The sequence below is a fragment of the Lactuca serriola genome, chromosome 8, assembly GCF_051521515.1.
Source record: "Lactuca serriola cultivar US96UC23 chromosome 8, Lser_US96UC23_V15, whole genome shotgun sequence".
Classification (NCBI taxonomy): Eukaryota; Viridiplantae; Streptophyta; class Magnoliopsida; order Asterales; family Asteraceae; genus Lactuca; species Lactuca serriola.
The window spans coordinates 225,948,723-225,955,365 of NC_136415.1; positions in this window are offsets into that span (position 1 = coordinate 225,948,723).

A 6,643-nucleotide genomic window follows, 5' to 3' on the forward strand; every position below is an offset into this window, starting at 1 on the left:
AAGTCTATCACATAGGCTCGCAACATATCTTCCAAGGTTTGGATAGTTCTCTCACTTTGCCCGTCGGTATGTGGATGGTAGGTTGTACTCATGTCCAGCCTAGTTCCTAGGGAACTTTGTAACGACTGCCAGAATCTCGAAGTGAATCTACTATCTCTGTCTGAGATAATGGATAAAGGAACACCGTGAAGTCGTACAATCTCTCTAATGTAAGTTCTTGTAAGTTTCTCCATCTTGTCTGTTTCTTTGATTGGCAGGAAGTGCGTAGACTTGGTCAATCTGTCGACGATGACCCATATATTATCAAGTCCACCCGTTGTCTTGGGCAACTTGGTTATGAAATCCATAGTTATCCGCTCCCACTTCCATTCCAGTATCTCAGGCTATTGTAATAGACCGGAGGGTTTCTGGTATTCGACCTTGACCTTTGCGCAAGTAAGGCATTTACTCACGAAGTTAGCAATCTCTGCTTTCATGTTAGGCCACCAATATAACTTTTTGAGATCCAGATACATCTTATCTGAACCCGGGTGCACGGAATAACGAGTGTTGTGTAACTCGTTCATGACCAAGTCTTTGAAACCACCGAGTTTCGGGGTCCAGATCCGGTCCATGAAATAATAAGCTCCGCCACCCTTAACCTCCAAGTTCTTATCCATTCCTCTTAGGGATTCACCCGCCACATTTTCAGGCTTCAAAGCGTCGAACTGAGCTGCCTTAATTTGTGTGGACAAGTGTGAATGGATAGTCATAGTCAATGATTTGACTCTACGATTAGAATATTCCTTCCGACTCAGGGCGTCAGCTACTATGTTGGCTTTACCCTGATGATAACGAATTTCGCATTCGTAATCACTGAATAGCTCGACCCACCATCGTTGTCTCATGTTGAGCTCCTTCTGGTGGAATATGTGTTGTAAGCTCTTGTGGTCTGTGAAGATAGTGCTTTTCGTTCCATACAAGTAATGTCTCCAGATCTTCAGAGCAAACACAACTGCTCCTAGTTCAAAATCGTGGGTCGTGTAGTTGACCTCATGTGTCTTTAGCTGTCTCGAGGCATAGGCGATGACCTTACCTCGCTGCATTAGAACACATCCGAGTCCTTGATTCGACGCATCACAATAGACGACAAAGTCTTCTATTCCTTCTGGAAGGGATAGTATTACTGCGGTGCACAAGGCTCGTTTGAGCGTTTGGAATACTCTTTCCTATTTCTCTTCCCAGTCAAAGGCCACGCCCTTCTGGGTCAGTGTTGTAAGAGGTTTCGCTATGCGGGAGAAGTTCTGAATGAACCTACGATAGTAGCCAACGAGGCCTAGAAATTAACGAATATCTGTAGGCGTCTTCGGTGCTGACCAGTTCTCAATGGCCTTGATTTTGGAAGGGTCCACGTGTATACCCTCTTCGCTAACCACGTGCCCTAAGAATTCGACTCTTCAAATCCAAAATTCGCATTTCGAGAACTTCGCGTAGAGTTTCTCCGAACGTAATGTTTCAAGGACTTGACGCTGATGTTGACTATGCTCCTCCTTACTACGAGAGTAGATAAGTATGTCATCGATGAAGACGATGACGAACTAATCCGAGTAAGGACGACACACCCTATTCATTAAGTCCATGAATACAGCGGGCACGGTTGTCAATCCAAACAGCATCACTACGAATTCGTAGTGCGCATAACGAGTTTGGAAGGCTGTCTTCGGAACATCCTCCCCTAGCACTCGTAATTGGTGATATCCAGATCTCAATTTGATTTTTGAATAGAAGTTCGCCCCTTGAAGTTGGTCAAATAAATCGTCGATACAAGGCAATGGATAACGATTTTTGACGGTCAGCTTGTTGAGCTCCATGTAGTCGATGCACATACGAAACGATCTGTCTTTCTTCTTGACGAACAAGACTGGAGCTCCCCAGGGTGAGAAGTTTGGTCTTATAAAGCCCTTGCTGACCAGTTCATTAAGTTGACCGGACAGTTCTTACATCTCTGCAGGTGCTAGATGATAGGGCGATTTGGCTACGGGGTTAGTCCCTGGAACTAAGTCGATTCGAAACTCGACTTTTTGTTGTGGAAGTAATACTGGGAGTTCTTCTGGAAAGATGTCGGGAAATTCGCGTACTACTGGGATGTTCTGAATGTCCTTCGTTTCTTGGCTCACATCGACCACATGAGCAAGGAATGCACGACATTCCTTTCGCAAGAATTTTTGAGCTTGAATGCTCGAGATGATACGAAGGTTCGTGCCGGGTTTGTCGCAATAAACTACTAAGGCTTCGCCATACAGCAGATTAAGGCGAACAGCCTTTTCGTAACACATGATATTGGCACGATGAAGACTCAACCAATCCATGCCGATAATGACGTCGAAACTTTTAATGGAGACCGGCATGAGATCGATCAAAAATGAATGGCTATCTAAAGTTAGTGTACAACCTATGAATATACTGCTAGTGCTCTCTGTCCTTCCATTAACCATTTCTACAGTGCACGGTTCATTAAGTGCTCGTGATTCTTGCTTAAGTAAATGAGCAAATTTTTGGTTCACGAAACTGCTCTCCGCTCCACTATCAAATAGAATGCATGCATAAGAGTTATTGAGGAGGAACGTACTAGTGACCACTGTGGGGTCGGCAACCGCTTCCTCATGGCCTATGGCGAGAACTCTTGCCGCTCCACCAGCAAACCCTGCCTTCGGGCAGTTTCTTTTGAAGTGGCCTACCTCACCACATCCGTAGCAAGTTTGGCCCACAACAGTACCGGGGGATTGGTTGATTGGCTTCGCCGGAGCTTTACAGAAACGGGTTATGTGCCCCTTCCCATTGCAGTTCAGACACTGCATCTCCTGGAATGTGCCGACGTGATGAAAGTTGCACTTGTTGCACTTAGGCAAACTTCCAGCGTACTGCTTTACCGGAGCAGCAGCGGCAGGTGCTATCGCAGTATGTATTGCCATGACCTGCTACTTTTTGGCAGCCTTAGCCTTCTTCTTGTTATCCTAAAACTTCCACTTGGAGTCAGCGGTTCTTGCAGGTTCAAAGATGGCCAGGGTAGTTGTTGCGGCCGGGGTACGAACCCCATGGTCTATGAGCCGTTGTGCTATTCGCTTGGCACTATCAAATGTAGTGGGGTGTGATGCCCAAACATTTCCCTGGTATGGTGGCACCAGCCCCCATATGTATCTCTCGATCTTCTTTCCCTCTGAATGAATAATGTTGGGACAGAGGGCCACCAGTTCACAGAACCTGGCAGTGTAGGCAACTACATTGGAGCCCGTCATGGTTAGGCTCCACAGTTCTTCCTCCAGCTTTTGGATCTCGCCCCTCGGGCAGTACTCCTCAATCATGAGGTCCTTTAAAGTTTCCCAGCCTATAGCATTAGCCCCTATAAGAGATAGTGACTTAACATGGTCATTCCACCATGTTAGGGCTTTCGTTTCGAAGGTGCAAGCAGCGAAATTCACCTTGCTCTCCTCGGGACAAGAGCAAATTTCGAAAACCGATTCTGTTTTCTCGAACCATTGCGAGAGGGCAATGACTCTACCAGTCCCCGTGAAGGACAATGGTTTGCAGTTCGTGAATTCCTTGTATGAGCACTCTTTCAAGCGCATCGGGATTTCACCATGAGTTGACAGGACAGGGGTTCCTCCTCTAGTGGAACCAGATGAATGATATTGAGCCATGGCTGTAGCCACAGCTGCAGCTACAGCAGCATTTAAGGCTGTCGTGTCGAACTGAGGAGTGGGTGGTTGAGGAGGCATCTTTGATCTATAAGTTTATGAAGATGAAAACATTGATAAGAATTTAATGGAAGAATTGATGTGAATGACTCATGGACCAACTCTTCATAACCCAACTATACGATTGAATAATATACTTGAACGAAGATGGAAGCATTTCGATAATAATTTCCATTAGATTAGATATCTGCCAAAGGTACTGGGATTACCAATGTAATAAGTTCGGGAAAAGTGACCTAGAAGTAGGTCTTACATCAACCAATATGGAAAATTTTGACATAACTACGACCTAGTCAAGACCTAACAGGTCTAAGATTTACAAGGATAGGAATTTAACTAGGGTTGTTAGCATAAATAAGTTCTATCCAAAAGAGAAGTTGATGATAATCTATCGGCGCCGAGAGCTGCTAGAGTGAGTCCTGGATTCCGACAGAAGGCGTTCAATGTCCCTCACATGCCTATCAGACCTAACTTGTTGAGCTCAAAGTTCTCAGACTTCAGCTCGGGTTTCAGCGAGTTCCCTCTGGAGCATTACATTGCTGACCTGAGTCCTTTCCTGAGCGGACTCTAGTTGGCGAATGCGGAAAGTGTTAACACCAGAATTGGCATCAACCTCCATTACTCGGTCGATAGCTGCTCGACCTTGCTCGGTGTTCCGAGCAATCCTATGTACCATGATGGGTAGGACTTTGTCAGCTGAACCTCCCTCAGTGAGGTTGTAGAAGCTTCTGTCTCCATTGTAGGGAATGGGTTGTCTTTGTTCCTGACTCCACGTATTCAAGTTTGTGGCCCACAGAGGTGTGGGTCCTTGAAATGCTGGATGAGGGTTTGGGTTTTGATTAGCTGGGGGCAGGTTGTTGAGTTCTGGCTCTGAGTCAGAACCATCAGAAAAGCCTTCAGCTTCATGATCATCCAAAGGAATTGGGTGATCATCTTCTGGTTCATCTTCTAGCCATCCTGCATTGCCGTGGTTGGGATAGTACGGGTCTCCGGGAAGGTGGAATCCAACCATTAAATCTACGCGAGAAGGGAGGTATAAGAATCTAGCACATAAGTAACTTACAGTAATGCAAAATACTCCTATAGTATTTTAAGTTTAGTTTCTATTGTTCTCATTGTGGTATTGTGGGAAAGTTTTTAGACTTGTTACAACCTCACAACCACACTTAGGCACATGCTAGTCATCCCTCGGATAATATAGTTGATCAGGCTATATCTTCCTAATTTTGACCATATGTCTCTAAGCCTAATTGTGTTGCCCAACAATCGTAATACTTTTGTATTGTTTTAGTGATACTTATTTTAGTATGAATGCATGCATGTATACTTAATTAAATATTTTAATATTTAAAGTATAAACTCTTAGTCAGAGTATTTTAATCCCAATGTATTTACAGTTAGTATATCTTTTATGGGTTGATATACTGAATTCACTATAAATAATGCTCTGATACCAATTTGTCACACCCCCAAAACCGATGAACGGCGGAAACGTTCTGGGGTGGAGGACGTCATGTACATTATCACAACAATGCAAAGTAGTAAACAAGCAACAACATCATCCATTTCATTAATAATTTAATTTCATACAAGTGTGTTCTGTCAAGTTATATAGACACCAAAAATTATATACATCAAAATAAAAGAGGAGTCTTGAACTAGCTCCTTCTTCTCAAAACCTGGCACCTGTACCTGTCTACTGGTGACCTGAGAATACAAGTTATTTTGAAAGCGAGTATCAGCTTTAACGCTAGTGAGATCATAAGTATATTAGTGTCTGTGTTTGTATGAAAGCATTTGTTAGATGTTTGTAAGGTGTGATGTATAAGTTTTGTGAAGTTTGTATTTGTTTGAACTCTCCTTGAAAACCCTATGTTTTCTACTAAAAGTAGCCTTCTACCAAGGCATTTAGTATTCTGTGTGTGTGTCTCATGTAAGAGTGTGTACTTTCCCGAATCCAACTATCATTAACCAAAAATATAGTTTTTTTACATTACCGTGCATCGTGTGCATGTTCACGAAGTGAATGTAATGGGAAAAATATGTCGTAGTGTTGTATTAAGTAACTATTGTTGTACTAACTACCTTAAGCAATAGTAAATTTTAAGGTAACATGTGATCGGCCTGTATCTTGCTACCGACTCAATAGTAAAACAACAATGTAAGATGCCGTAGAAATGACGTTTGGCACCCGTAGACTTGCAAGTCCCACTGTAGCGAGCAGCAAGGTGTAGGATAGTCAATCCAGTATAGATCTATACACAAACTCATACGCTCCCCAATTAACGAGATTCTGGTACAAAAACAGTCATGGAAGGTAGTGCGATGCTCTGTTTAATGGCTCACATAAATGTGTTAATGTATATGTAATGTATATGTTTGCTAGTTGTATTGTGAGTTCTCTCTCTGTCTAGCGTGTATGTTTGTTTCTCGATATAGTGCCTATTGTTTGTTTCTTGTCATAGTGTTAACATGTTTGTATACCCTTGCTACCCAAGGGCATTGTATCCTTTGACTCATGTATGAACTGACTCATTGTAGGTTTCATTGTTCTAGTAATAGTATTAGTATCTTCCTAAACTACTCCTATAGTAGTTTACTAGCAATGTATGATATTGTTTGTGTACCCTTGCTACCCAAAGGTATAGAACTAGTTGAAGGAACTTTTATGACTATGTATGTATACATGATATACAACTAATATTTAAACGACCTTCAGACGGATAACCGATGCCCTAAAGTCACATCCAAACAAGGAAAAGGAATTAAAGCGAGCTGGCCTTCCTAAGTCTTTTAAACATTTCTTATATAACTATACATACATAGACATGCATTTGAAAATATATAAGTATTTAACTTGTATCCTCCCATTAAAGCATTTAAAAACATTTAAACCATTGATTAAGGGG